Consider the following 15,082-nt stretch of genomic DNA (forward strand, 5'->3'; position numbering starts at 1 on the left):
TATGCACCCAAATGCACCCTATCATTTTTCTCCGTTTTCAAAGTCCGAATAGTTAATCCGAACCGTTAGATGCAATCTATATATTAAGATGTGCTTGGAGACCAAATTTTACATTTTTTGGAATGTTTTTACTATTTATTAAGCCACTTTGAAAATCGCTGATCGAATGGTCTAGAAAATGCAAAATCAGCGATTTTCAAAGTGTCTTAATAAATAGTAAAAAAATTCCGAAAAATATAAAATTTGGTCTCCAAGCACATCTTAATATATAGATCGCATCTAACGGTTCGGATTGACTATTCGGACTTTGAAAACGGAGAAAAAAAATTTGAAAAATGGGATGCATTTGGGTGCACAAAAATTTGGGTGCATTTGAACCCTCCTCATATATATATATATAGAGAGAGAGAGATAGGCTAATATACAATCAATTGCACCACGCCTCCCGTGCAACCAAGTGGTTTTCCGATTTTTAAAGTTCAAATGATCGATCCGAACCGTTAGATGTGTTCTCCATATTAAAATCTGCTTGGAGACCAAATTTTACATTTTTTGGAATTTTTTTACTATTTATTAAGCCACTTTGAAAATTGCTGATCCAACGGTAGCTTGCCAAACAGTAAAAATCAGAAGCTACCGTTGGATCAGCGATTTTCAAAGTGGCTTAATAAATAGTAAAAAAATTCCAAAAAATGTAAAATTTGGTCTCCAGTCTGATTTTAATATGGAGAACACATCTAACGGTTCGGATCGATCATTTGGACTTTAAAGATCGGAAAACCACTTGGTTGCACGAGAGGCGTGGTGCAATCGATTGTATATTAGCCTATCTCTCTCTCTCTCTCTCTCTCTATATATATATATATATATATATATATATATATAGGGATAGGCTACGCTACTCCATGGAGTAAAATGAGTTGATACTCTACGTCGTCATATTTTTATTTTGAAAATTCAAACGACCGATCCGAACAGTTAGATGTAATCTCCATATTGAAATGTGGTTGGAGACCAAATTTTATATTTTTTGGAATTTTTTTTACTATTTATTAAGCATTTTTGAAAATTGCTGATTCGATGGTTCAGAAAATTTTACTGTTCACAGCTTGACTTTATACTATTTTTCTTATACTATTCAAAAAATGTAAAATTTGGTCTTCAAATTAATATGGAGAACAAGATGAATGGTTCAGATCGACTGTTAGGATTTTGAAAACTCTATGCAACCCATAGCACCGTAGCCTTACTCTATATATATATACTAGTATCGTACTCGTACGTTGCAACGGAAATATATTATAAGATTGAATAGAATATAAAGAGATATTTTTATTTGGCATTCACACAAAATTAAGAAAACATATATTTAAATGAAAATAAAAGACACAAATGAGAAAATATAGATATCCAAATAATAAATAACAATAAAAGAAACAACAACAAATAAAAAAAAAGGATCAAATATAATATAAAAAAAATTCTTGAAGTATCAATGCGATTTAATATCTAATTTTCTCCACAAGCAAGACAGGTTATTAAACGACTTAGATAAGAAATAATATATAAATAAACAAAATTGAAAAATATATGATTAAATGATTCAAATAAGGATTTTTTGTACATATATATTCAGATTGGAAAGATATGATTGTTTCAATCAGTACAAGATCTGTTATTTATCTATTTACAAAGATACAGTAGTCCTAAATAAAATCCAAAAAGATATGATAGTTTCCATTTTCATTATTGAAACTATGTAGGAAAAGGAGAAATGAAATGGAGAAAACAGAGAAATAAGAAAATAATTTAATTGTAGGAATTTGAGATAGTTGTAAAGAGAAATAAGAAAATAGATCGCTAGAAATTCATTCAATTTTAATTGTGACTAACCAGGTAGCAGTTCTTGTGGCGAGTTTATTTTTAACTAAATTTAGACTTCTACACATAAAATAGATGTATTTAATCAAAAAAAGATAGATTATGTGATTGAAGAGATAATATTAAATTTGAAAGTTCATCTTTCAATCTCAGCCATTGGCAGATCAGAACAACTACGTGCATAATATAAGAATTGAGATATTATTTAGTATCATCAATCAGCTGCACCTAGGGGTGAAAACGGAGCGGATAATGCTGATACCATATCCGCATCCGTCGGATAATGAGCGGATGCGAATATGGATACGGATAGTAAACGGATATCAAAATTCAAAACCAAATCCGCCTTAAACGGATACGGATACGGAATGGATAGTCCACGGATACGGATTCGAATACGGATATAAAACGAATAATGGTTGGATAATTAAGATATATGAACTTCTAAGATACAAATATTAATTAAAACATTAAATATAAATATTAATGAACTTATAAGAGATGAGAGATAATCTATTCATATAATATATATATTAAATAAATGAATGATAACAAAAGATGTTGTGATCTAGTGGTTTGAAGCTTAGTCCAAAGACTTTGAGATGGGAGGATATGTGTTCAAATCCCACCTATAGCAAATTTTAATTCGTCTTTTATATGGGTTCAACCAAACTATTCGAATCCGGATAATCCGGATATCCGCTCCGTTTAGGACTCCGTATCTGGATCCGGATCTTCTATGGATTTCCGATAATTATCCGAATCCGTATCCAGGAATTATCCGAATCCGGATAAAGATTCGGATAATCCCCGGCTACGGAGCGGATATCCGCCGGATAATCCGGTTCCGTTTTCACCCCTAGCTGCACCACTTCCGGCGTCTTTTAAAAAAAAAGTACGAATTGTAATATTCTATTACAAAAAGGTAGGTCCAAAATTAAGGTAGTACTGTTTTGACGAAGAATTTTCTATATATAGTTATTGATGCAATGATGTTCTCTCGTTTATTATCACCTGCAGAATCGAAGTGTATTTGAATTAGATTCTACATTCGACATGATGATTGTCAATTTAAACATATATAAAACATGGACCCAGAAAAAGACCAGTCAATACGACAAGGACTTGTGACAGGCTGTGAGTCTGACAGATAAGCAGATCAAATTCCCAATTGGTCATCTAGAAACTAGAATTTTATATGCTGCTTCATTCTTAGTGCCCACCAAACAAAATAACAAATGTACGAATTATGATTACAAAAAGTTTTTATCTTCATAGAACGTGTTTGTGGGGAAAAAGATAAGGATCCCCAAAAATGTTTGCTCCGGGTAATCTTTCTTAAAATCAGAAGTTAACTGATTAATAGCTGATACTTATATCAAAAGTTAAATGCCGTGTTAAAAAATGAGATACATTTCAATAATGAAAAAAATGTCGAGAACTATGATTAGCTAAGATGTTGCCTTTTAAATGGAAGGTCGCATATTCACATTCAGTGTGATATGTTATTACTTATTAAAAGTGTTTTGAGGACTTTAACCAATATAACGTAGTAAAATGATAATAAAAAATGTTATTTAATACTATGTATCAAATGTTGCATTAAATAAGAATAGTTATAAACGCTTATCGAGTTAAAATGATTAAAGGTCCAATATCTAGTGCAAGCATATAGAGTAGTGATTTGAGAGCTTTGATCCCGAAATTTTTATTGTTAACATATTCCAAAAAAAAAAAAAAAATTAAAACATCTCAGATTTTGAAGAATTCGAGTTTTACCTAGACCACAGATTGGCTCTACGGCTCCAATTATCAAGGTCTCCAATTTGCAACCTCGGGCTGAAATCCGCATATTGTCTCCGCGGCCCCAACTTTTTTTTTTTTTTTACAGAAAATTTAGTAATGATACGGAATGCAGATTGGTTTGATGTAACATTGCTTTGATGGATTCTGGATTCTCTGTGCAAGTATATGTGTTAATTTCTTATTGCACTTTAATCTGAATGAAAAAGTTAGATTTGATTGTTTCTCAAAAAAAGAAAATTTAAATTTCTTACTTTTAATTAAGATGATTAGAGTTATGTATATATAACATGAAAATAAATAAGTAAAGTTATTGTCAGTATTAAAAGTTCATTCTAATTAAATTTTATTTGTATAATTATATGTCGATCTTTTCTTATAAAAGAGAGCAATCTTGGTACCAATCTGTTATAAGTGGAGCTCTAAATATTAAGTCACATAAGATCAATTTATGTTTTATCTTTTGAGAATCTATATTATTATATAATAAATGAGGTTCAAAGGCTCTGTCATTTCACTCATTTGGTGAGAATCTACATTAATTTATATTAAAGCTCAAGGAATGCGAGGCCTGCAATCTTTCTCTCATTTGAGAGTGAAAATAAACATATTATTTTATAATGAGCTCAAAGGATGTGTGGTTGCACATGGTTTCAGTTAATGTCATATTGAAAATCATAAAAAAAATTAGTTACTACTGCAGATTCAATTTGCGACTTGGATAAATCTCAAATTTCCCAAAATCTGATATGTTTTAGTTTATTTATTTTTTAATGTGGTAACAGTAAAAATTTCGGGCTTTGATCCTCATCTCATGCTAAGTTTTAAATTAAAAAAAAATGATATTTTAGTTATATTACTGTAATTAGGACATAACAAATATTATATATTGAAAAACCCTTTAGTCTTCTAAATAAAGTGTAAGTAGAATTCAATACAATTCATCACTATTTTAAATAGTACGCATTTCATCAAATAGTCTACATGCACGTACGTCCGATTATTGTGAAAACTGTTTCTTAAAAGCAGTGGTATAATTATAAACCTAATTTGATCAAGGAGATCATCAACCCAGCTAACCTATAACCAGCCTAATTTAAAATTTTGTGGATTCAAATTTGTATAGTTGGCATGCAAGGCACAGCAAAAAAAAAAAAATTGAAATTGAGGACTTAATAAATAAGTATCATGTAATTTCATTTTATGAGAAAGAAGAATAGTATTAATTTTGCAAAAAAATAATACTTTTAAAGGATACTAATTAACATTTTTAATTTATAAAAAGGGTTTAGAAACTTCTGAGATGGTTTTGGAATTTTGATGATCTTATGCGCTACGTAAGCCCTGCTGCCTATGTTTCAGTTGTGCAATATTGACTTCCTAATTTAGTCAATTCTTCAGTTCTTTCACTCCAAACGCATGAGACATGGGTTCCATACTGTATGGAGATGTCGTTTCATCATATTCATGTGTTGTTTTTGCCCAATTGAATCCTAAAATAACTTATATTTTTCAAATCTGCAAAATACTCTGAAAAAACAAAAGTAATCTGATTTCTTTCTAAAACTCTAATTTACACAAGTTTTTGATCATTTTCTTAATCAAAACATAATCTTTTTTATTTATAATTTTGGACCCTATATATATCACATGAGTACTCGGCAAACAGACAAAGATAAGGTGTAACATTTTGTGTTTTTATTTTCATTTTTCCTATATGGAGTTCTATAATATTAATTATTCTTTGAAGTGTATTAATTTAAACTTTGGTTGTTAACACTGATATCCAACTAAAATTTGCTTTAATTAATAAATGAAACACACGAAACCTACAAAATATAACTGGTTATTTACAAGGCACTCCAAAGAAGTAAGGCTCAGTTTAATTAAATACGGTAAACAGAGAAATACATAATTGTGTCATTTGAGCTAGCTAAATTTTTTTTTTTTATAATTAATGTAATAGAGTTCTTTGTATTTCTCTGTTTTATTCTCTTTTCTTTTTGTTAGATTTCCTGAACACAAAATATGTAAAAAAAAGTTAGCAAATTAATTAGCAAAACATTATCTTACATGAAATTATAAGACAACAGTATGTAGTTCGGTATATTTTAAATACTTTGATTTTGTATCTATCTTAAAAATAAAAAAATTTCAAAAAATATAAAATTTGATCTCCATTCATATTTTAATATGGATATGATGTTGAGCTGTTCGAATTGTCTGTTTTAAACTTTAAAATTGAAGATAAAGATGTTTGGGTACAATTGGAACATTATTATTATTACTGTTTTGTTAAGCCACTGTTGGATCAACAATTTTCAAAGTGGCTTAATAAATAGTAAAAAAATTCATAAAAATGTAAAATTTGGTCTCCAAGCACATATTAATATGGAGAACAAGATGAACGGTTCAGATCGACTTTTTGAATTTTGAAATTTCAAATTAAGACCGTATGCATATCGGCCCATATGCTATTGAATGCATATTAGTCACTCTCTCTCTGTCTCTCTCTCTCTCTCTCTCTCTCTCTCTATATATATATATATATATATATAGGTTGACTTGGGTGAGCCATGGCTCACCAAGCGTTTGTACTCCACGCCGTATTTTCATTTTGAAAGTCCAAATGACCGATCCGAAATGTTAAATGTGATCTCCATATTGAAATGTGCTTGGAGACCAAATTTTACATTTTTTGAAATTTTTTTACTATTTATTAAGCATTTTTGAAAATTGCTATTTTGCTGTGAACAGTAAAAAACAGTAAAATTTTCTGGACCATCGGATCAGCAATTTAAAAAAATGCTTAATAAATAGTCAAAAAATTCCAAAAAATGTAAAATTTGGTCTCCAAGAACATTTCAATATGGAGAACAAGATGAATGGTTCGGATCAGTTGTTTGAATTTTCAAAATGGCTAAAATGAGCTATGGCTCATTTTAGCCCAACTATATATATATATATATATGAGTGAGTCTATGGTAATATGCATATCACGATTTGGCACCGTGCTACGGTTCTATATTTGAGTTTTTAAATCCTAACGGTCGATCCGAACCGTTCATCTTGTTCTCCATATTAATATGTGTTTGGAGACCAAATTTTACATTTTTTGAAATTTTTTTACTATTTTTTTAGATTTATTGAAAATCACTGTTTTTGGATGGTCCAGAATTTTCAGATCAAGTGATTTTCTAAATATCTAAAAAAATAGTAAAAAAATTTCAAAAAATGTAAAATTTGGTCTCCAAACACATATTAATATGGAGAACAAGATGAATGGTTCGGATCGACCATTAGGATTTGAAAACTCAAATATAGAGCCGTAGCACGGTAACAACCCGTGATATGCATAGTACCATAGACTCACTCTATATATATAGAGATGGACTTGGGTGAGACGCAGAGCACCACGCGTTTGTACTTCACGTCATATTTTCATTTTGAAAGTCCAAACAACCTATCCGAACCGTTAGATGTGATCTCCATATTGAAATGTGCTTGGAGACAAAATTTTACATTTTTTGAATTTTTTTTACTATTTATTAAGCCACTTTGAAAATCTGAAAATCCGGGTGAACAGTAAAAATTTCTGGACCACTGGATCAGCGATTTTCAAAGTGGCTTAATAAATAGTAAATAAATTTCAAAAAATGTAAAATTTGGTCTCCAAGCACATTTCAATATGGAGATCACATCTAACGGTTCGGATCGATTGTTTGGACTTTCAAAATGAAAATATGACGTGAAGTACAAACGCGTGGTGCTCTGTGTCTCACCCAAGTCCATCTCTATATATATATATATATAGTTGGGCTAAAATGAGCCATAGCTCATTTTAGCCATTTTGAGCGGTTCGGGTCGGTTGTTTGGATTTTCAAAATGGCTAAAATGTACCATGGAGCACCAAACGCGTATACTCCGCGTCTCACCCAAGCCCATCTCTCTCTCTCTCTCTCTCTCTATATATATATAGGCTAATATGCTTTCGGTAGCATATGGACCCAAATATACACGGTCCAAATTTGAAATTTCAAGTCCAAATGACCGATCCAAACCGTTCATCTTGTTCTCCATATTAATATGTGCTTGGAGACCAAATTTTACATTTTTTGGAATTTTTTTACTATTTATTAAGCCACTTTGAAAATCTGGGTGAATAGTAAAAAACAGTAAAAATTTCTGGACTATTGGATCGGCGATTTTCAAAGTGGTTTAATAAATAGTAAAAAATTTCCAAAAAATGTAAAATTTGGTCTCTAAGCACATATTAATATGAAGAACAAGATGAACGGTTTGGATCGGTCATTTGGACTTGGAATCAGTGATTTATAGTCCAATGCACAAGGGTGTCCATGCATTGCAATGTACCATAGCCCATCTCTCTCTCTCTCTCTCTCTCTCTCTCTCTCTCTCTATATATATATATATATATAGAGTTAGGCTGGGGTGCTATGGATAGCATAGTGGCCTCTATGCTACGGCTCAATATTCGAGTTTTCAAAATCCAAACGGTCGATCCGAACCGTTCATCTTATTCTCCATATTAATATCTGCTTGGAGACCAAATTTTACATTTTTCTGAATTTTTTTACTATTTATTAAGTATTTTACAAAATTGTTGATCCAACGGTGGCTGCACAAAACAGTAAAACCGTTGGATCAACAATTTTGTAAAATACTTAATAAATAGTAAAAAAATTCAGAAAATTATAAAATTTGGTCTCCAAGCAGATATTAATATGGAGAATAAGATGAACGGTTCGGATCGACCGTTTGGATTTTGAAAACTCGAATATTGAGCCATAGCATAGAGGCCACTATGCTATCCATAGCACCCCAGCCTAACTCATATATATATATATATATATATATATATATATAGTAAGGCTACTATGTATTGCAATGCATAGGCATTTTTGTATATTGGACTATAAATCACCGGATTCAAAGTCCAAATAATCGATCTAAACCATTCATCTTGTTCTCCATATTAATATGTGTTTGGAGACCCAATTTTATATTTTTTTTGGAAATTTTTTACTATTTTTTTGTAAATTTATTGAAAATTGCTATTTTTTATGGTTCAGATTTGTCTGAAAAATAACAATTTTCAACAAATCTAAAAAAATAGTAAAAAATTTCCAAAAAAAAATGTAAAATTTGGTCTCCAAACACATATTAATATGGAGAACAAGATGAATGGTTTAGACTGGTTATTTGGACTTTAAATCCAGTAATTTATAGTCCAATGTACAAAAATGCCTATGCATTGCAATGTATGGTAGCCTTACTATATATATATATATATATATATATATATATAGAGAGAGAGAGAGAGAGAGAGAGAGGGAGAGAGAGTTGGGCTACGGTACTTCGCGAAGTAAAGTGAGTGTTTTGCTTCACGTTTATATCTTTAGTTTCAAAGTTCAAACATCGATCAAAACCATTCAAGTTGATCTCCATATGAAATTGTATTTGGAGACAAAGTTTTATAATTTTTAGAAAAATTTGATCCAACGGTGGCTGCACAAAACAGTAAAACCGTTGGATTAGCGATTTTCAAAGTGACTTAATAAATAGTAAAAAAATTCAAAAAAAAATATAAAATTTGGTCTCCAAGCACATATTAATATGGAGAACAAGATGAACGGTTCAGATCGACTTTTTGAATTCTGAAATTTCAAATTTGGACCGTGTGTATTTTGGCCCATATGCTACCGAAAGCACATTAGCCCATCTCTCTCTCTATATATATGTATATAGAGTTGGGCTATGGTGCATTGCAATGTATAGCAATGTATAGCCTCTTTTGTACATTGGATTATGAATCACCAGATTCAAAGTCCAAATAACTGATCCAAATCATTCATCTTGTTCTCCATATTAATATGTGTTTGTAGAGCAAATTTTATATTTTTTTGAAAATTTTTTACTATTTTTTTTAGATTTATTGAAAATCACTGTTTTTAGACAAACCTGGACCATAAAAAAATAGTGATTTTCAATACATGATTTAAAAAAAAAAACAGTCCATTCCAGGATGTGTTGATTTTTGTGACAATAATGTTTTGGAGACAGTGAAACGAAGACGCATAACATTACCTATAATACAATTTCTACTAATAGTACGACCAAGTTGCAAGATAAAACTAAATTAAAGTTCAAAGACGTGGGTTAAATTAAAAACTAGGACTCTAAACCTCCACATTAAAATCCTCTCTTCCTAACTCACCTCTCCTAACGACGCGGTTCTACTTCCTTTATAAATCGATCTCTTCCCTCGATCGATTCCCTGCATAAATCCACTTCTCATTTCCATAAATAAGTCCACATGCACAACCATATATTATATACATCTTCCAAAACTACCATATATTCTTGACTTCTGCACCAGTTCAGAGTCCAGAGAGAGAGAAAGAGAGAGAGAGAGAGAGAGAGAGAGAGTGCTGTAAGTAGAAATTAACGAAGAAACAAATTAAGAGAATAGACTGAAAATCAATTATCTAATCAGAAGAATGATGCCTAATGGCCCCAGTAACAGTAGTAACAGCAGTAATACAAATTCAGATAAGAAGTATAGGGGGGTGAGACACCGGTCGTGGGGCCGATATGTCTCTGAAATACGACTACCAAACAGCCGTGAACGGATCTGGCTTGGATCTTACGACTCCCCCGAGAAGGCCGCACGCGCATTTGATGCAGCAGCTGTCTGCCTTCGCGGGTTGGATACGGGAGTACTCAGCCGCCTTAACTTCCCTGACTCACCACCAGAAATTCCCAACGCAAATGGCCACACATTCTCAGCTTCTGAAATCCAGGCAGAAGCTAGACGACATGCAAATGGAGCTAGTAATCCTGCTCAGGACATAAACGAATTACCATCCAATGAAAGAGAGATGCAAAAAGAGAACTCGGTTGATTGGTCATTCATTGATGCACTCGCGTCACCGGTCTCAGCAAGTCAAGCGGGGCTGGGTTTTTATGACTATGACTTCATGCTACTGCCGGATTCAGTACACCAGGTGCACGATGACAGTACTGATGAGGATGATCATGGTTCCTCTTCAACATTGTGGAGCTTCTAATTAAGTATTTTATTTTAGTACTTCTCTCTAGCTACTTGTATAAAATGATCATCCATAAATGATCTTTATAGGTTTTTGTTGGTATATATTCTTCTTCTTTTTAAATAAAAGGTAAAGGTGTAGCCTACCAGCTTCCTTCAAATCCCTGTATATATTACAAATGATTTTCTCATTTGTGAGTTTTGAACTCATGATCTTTTACATGAGAGGTATGTGCCTTTATCACTAGATCAAAAGGTGATTTTTGAAATATATCCTTTTTAAATTGATGAATTATTGTTTACAAAGTACAGAGGATACAAGGTTATAAAGAGTGAATCTTAATAAATGTATATCACTTGTGAAGGTGTCTACATGTATTGTAAAAAATATCACTTGGTTTAAAGATTTTAGATCATTTAAAGTAGTGATTTTCTAACTATCTAAAAAAATAGTAAAAAAAGTTTTAAAAAAATGTTAACTTCTATAAGATATTTTGATATGAAGATTGTATTAAACGGTTCATATCAAATGTTTGAACTTTGTCAATGATATTGATCCAAAGTACAACAAAGTAATGTGGACTATGCATAGTATCATATATAGCACCGAGAATAAGATAGTATCCGCGAGGGTAAGTGTAACGCCACGTAAATGGAGTGAACTGAACTGATGTGAAAAAAATGATTCAATTTAAAGTTTAGTTTTATTATTTTAATTAGTAGGTTATAACATATTTAAATAAATCACAACATCAAAAGAGTCCGATTCAGCCCAATTAATTTATCAGGCCATATTTCACTTTCTACCAATATAACCAACTCATAACCTCCATTCACTGCCGCCCCTTCAAATTGTTAAAAACCGCTGGCAATTTTCAAACTCCAATCCCTGTTGAGTTACGTATCCCTCTGACGCCCCCTCCTAAAATTCAAATTAAACCATTTCCTATTTAAACCCCTCTACTCTCCTGATTATTATTCAAACCGCTTCCCACTGTGTCATATCTGTCTCTCTCAAAAATTGCTGCCACGCATCTCTATTTGGTTGGAAAATATCTGCACGAAAGGTATAAAACAACTTATATTATTTGATGAGATTGATTGATTAGAATTCGTTATTTTGATATATTTAATTAGAGTGAATTTTCTGCTCTAAAGTATGAAATTTGTTTATCATTCATGCATAAAATAATTGACTAGAATATGTTAAATTATTATGTTTTGCTAGAATAGATTTTACTATTTATTGTATGAATTCCGGAATGATTAGACTTTTAATTAAATTCTGAAAGTTTTCTTTTAATTCACCGAGTTTGATATCTACTAAAGAACATAAAGTTAATAGATATTAGTTATAAGCAAGAAGATTAATTTTGGAATTTTAGAATACCATGTGATTATTAGTATTTATTTTAGTAACATCTGAAAATTTAATATTAGAAATGAGTATTTTCTTTAATATATTATAATCTGAAATTTTAGGTTTATATTAATAATATCCTCTTTAGTTATTTTAAAACCGAAATTATTATTTTTATATAACCATATATTCAATTGTGATCATATAATCGTATATATAATTTATTTCATCTAATTAATTCTTGATATGATATAATTATTTTTATTATTTTGTTTCTTTCTTAGAATACTAAACAGAGAGGATATTCAACATAAGATTTTAAGCCGAATTAATTGTAAACTAATGAAAAAGTTAGGATTAATAACATATAGTGTTAAGGGTTTTAGGAAACAAGAATCCGTGAATTCAAACATTATTAATTAGATGCGTGCTTATATTTTAGGTGTGATCTTTAAGTATAATAACGACGTAAGAGACGGTCAAGAAATTACTCAAATATCAGGTACAGGTTTCCTGGACTTTGTGAAATTATTACTTACCATTTTGTTTGCATTTATTTTTCATATAGTTGAATTATGCATGTTGGATTCGAACAACCATTTGACTTTGTTAGAGGATATTAAAAATAGGATTATTCGTTTGATCAAAGGACTTACGTGAATAGGATGTGTTGACTATGACATGAGTGATGTGCTAAATGAATGAATGAGAATTGAACAGATAATTAAAATGAACAGGGGCCGATATACTTGTGTATCGGAATGTATACATTGGGTCCGGTGTTCGACTAGACCCCTCGTTAACGTGATTGTAAGTGAAAGCGGTCCTATCACGGATGTGATTGTAGGCTGATGCGGTCCTCTCACGGACGTGATTGTAGGATGATGTGGTCCTGTCATGGACGTGACTGTAGGCGGAAGCGGTCCTCTCACGGACGTGACTGTAGGCGGAAGCGGTCCTATCACAGTCAAGATCTAGCGGAATATGAATTCGTCGTCTAGTGAGACAAATAAAGTGGATTAACAGAAACTTGAAAGTGAATAATGGTTTAAATATGTAGGATTGCATTGCATTAGAGGTAATTATGCATTTATTTTATCATATTTTGTCTATATCATATTTGTGAGAACTAAGTAGATTTTACAAACACCGGGCTGGAACTGAATCCCGCACTGAGAGAATGTTCGAATCTCTCACCCGTTCCATATTTATATTCATCTCCCAGTCAATAACTACTTGTGGGGGCCATTAACTAATTGAACTTCATTAATTACTTGGGGACCACCTAATATTTAATATATTTTATAACTGACGTGTGCAAATATGGATATCTATGCGCACAAGTGTTAATATATAATATATCAAGTATTCATACCTAAGATACTAAATATTTCGAAAAAAAAAACTGGACACATCACACACACATCTTTTACACGTTTTTAGAGTTGGGTTTTTTTTTCCGTTCAATTTCATCAATATTTATGACAATATGTAAGAAAATTTGTAAATCTAAAACCATGGACGTCTTCTACATAATTTTCTCTTTCAAATGAGATCCATGATGACATACTTTCGGGTTGTCCGTCGTGCAAGTATTCATACCTACTCGTGTAAGTATTTTTTTTTGTTGAGCAAGTATTCATACCTCGTAATGCATTACCTGTGGGGATCGCTAATTAAGTGGGGGATGCATATGCATGCAAGTGTTAATATATAATATATCAAGTATGAATACTTGCGCGACGGACAATTCAAAAGTACTTTATCAGGGATCTCATTTGAAAGATAAACTTACGTAGAAAACGTCTGTGACTTTAGATTTGCAAAAAAAAATCACAGATTGTCAGAAATATGAGTGACATTGAAGTAAGAAAAAAAAACCATAAAATGTATAAAAAATGAGTATGTGATAAAAAAAATTGTTTAAAGAAATACTTGATGAATACTTACTATATTAGATGTTAATACTTGCGTGTATAAGTATACATATTTATGCGCATTAGTTGTAAAGTTTTTCAAATATTAGTGGTCTCCACATTATTAATGACTGATACACGTTTTCTTTTGTCTTTTTGTACTGGAAGTTGTGGTCCCTTATATAATTAATGATTGGGGGATGGATGGCGGGAATAAACTAGGGGAAGGAAATCTTTATTCATAATTTATTGTTGTATTTATATATTACACAATGCTATATTATTATATGTACGTTGCATTTAAATTACTACATTTATTTGTTTGATATTGATATGGACTATAGATATTGTCATTTTATTATCAAATAATACAAGGTTAATTTTATTATCAACTATAGATATTGTCATTTTAGTACGTAGTTAACGAATAATACAAGGTTAATTTTTAGTAGGTACCTATAATGCATTCAACTTATAGGTACCTGTTTGACTCATTTAAATCAGTGTGGTTGCAAAAGTATCGTAATTAAGTTGGAACCTACGTACGTACGTACCGAGCTAGCTACGTACATCAATGAATTAGTTTACTAATATTCGTCTCTTACGTTGTCGTTACTTTTGTTATGTTAATTAAATGAAAAAAGTGTTATTAATTTGTTTAATTACAAGCGGAAACAAATATTTATAATTCGTTAAGAGAGGGCATCACATTAATTTAATTTTAAGACAAATTCAGTCCAAACAAGCTAGACGACGAAACATGACAGAGAGAATATCTTTTGAATATTAAATAATTGGGGGAATTTCACGTATACTCCTCGAAAACTTCAAAATTACGTATTTCTCCCTTAAAAGTTAAAATTTTAAAATTACATATTTTCTCCTCTAAACTTCAAAAACTCGCATATTTATCAATTTTATTGTCTTTTATATTAAAACACATTCTAATTAATAAAAGGGACGTGATATGAGTACCCGCACTCTCATCCCCCCATTATACCCGCAATTTTATTTGTTCAATCTCATTCACATTTCTCATGATCTATAAGG

The sequence above is a fragment of the Carex rostrata genome, chromosome 22, assembly GCF_964058835.1.
Source record: "Carex rostrata chromosome 22, lpCarRost1.2, whole genome shotgun sequence".
NCBI lineage: Eukaryota > Viridiplantae > Streptophyta > Magnoliopsida > Poales > Cyperaceae > Carex > Carex rostrata.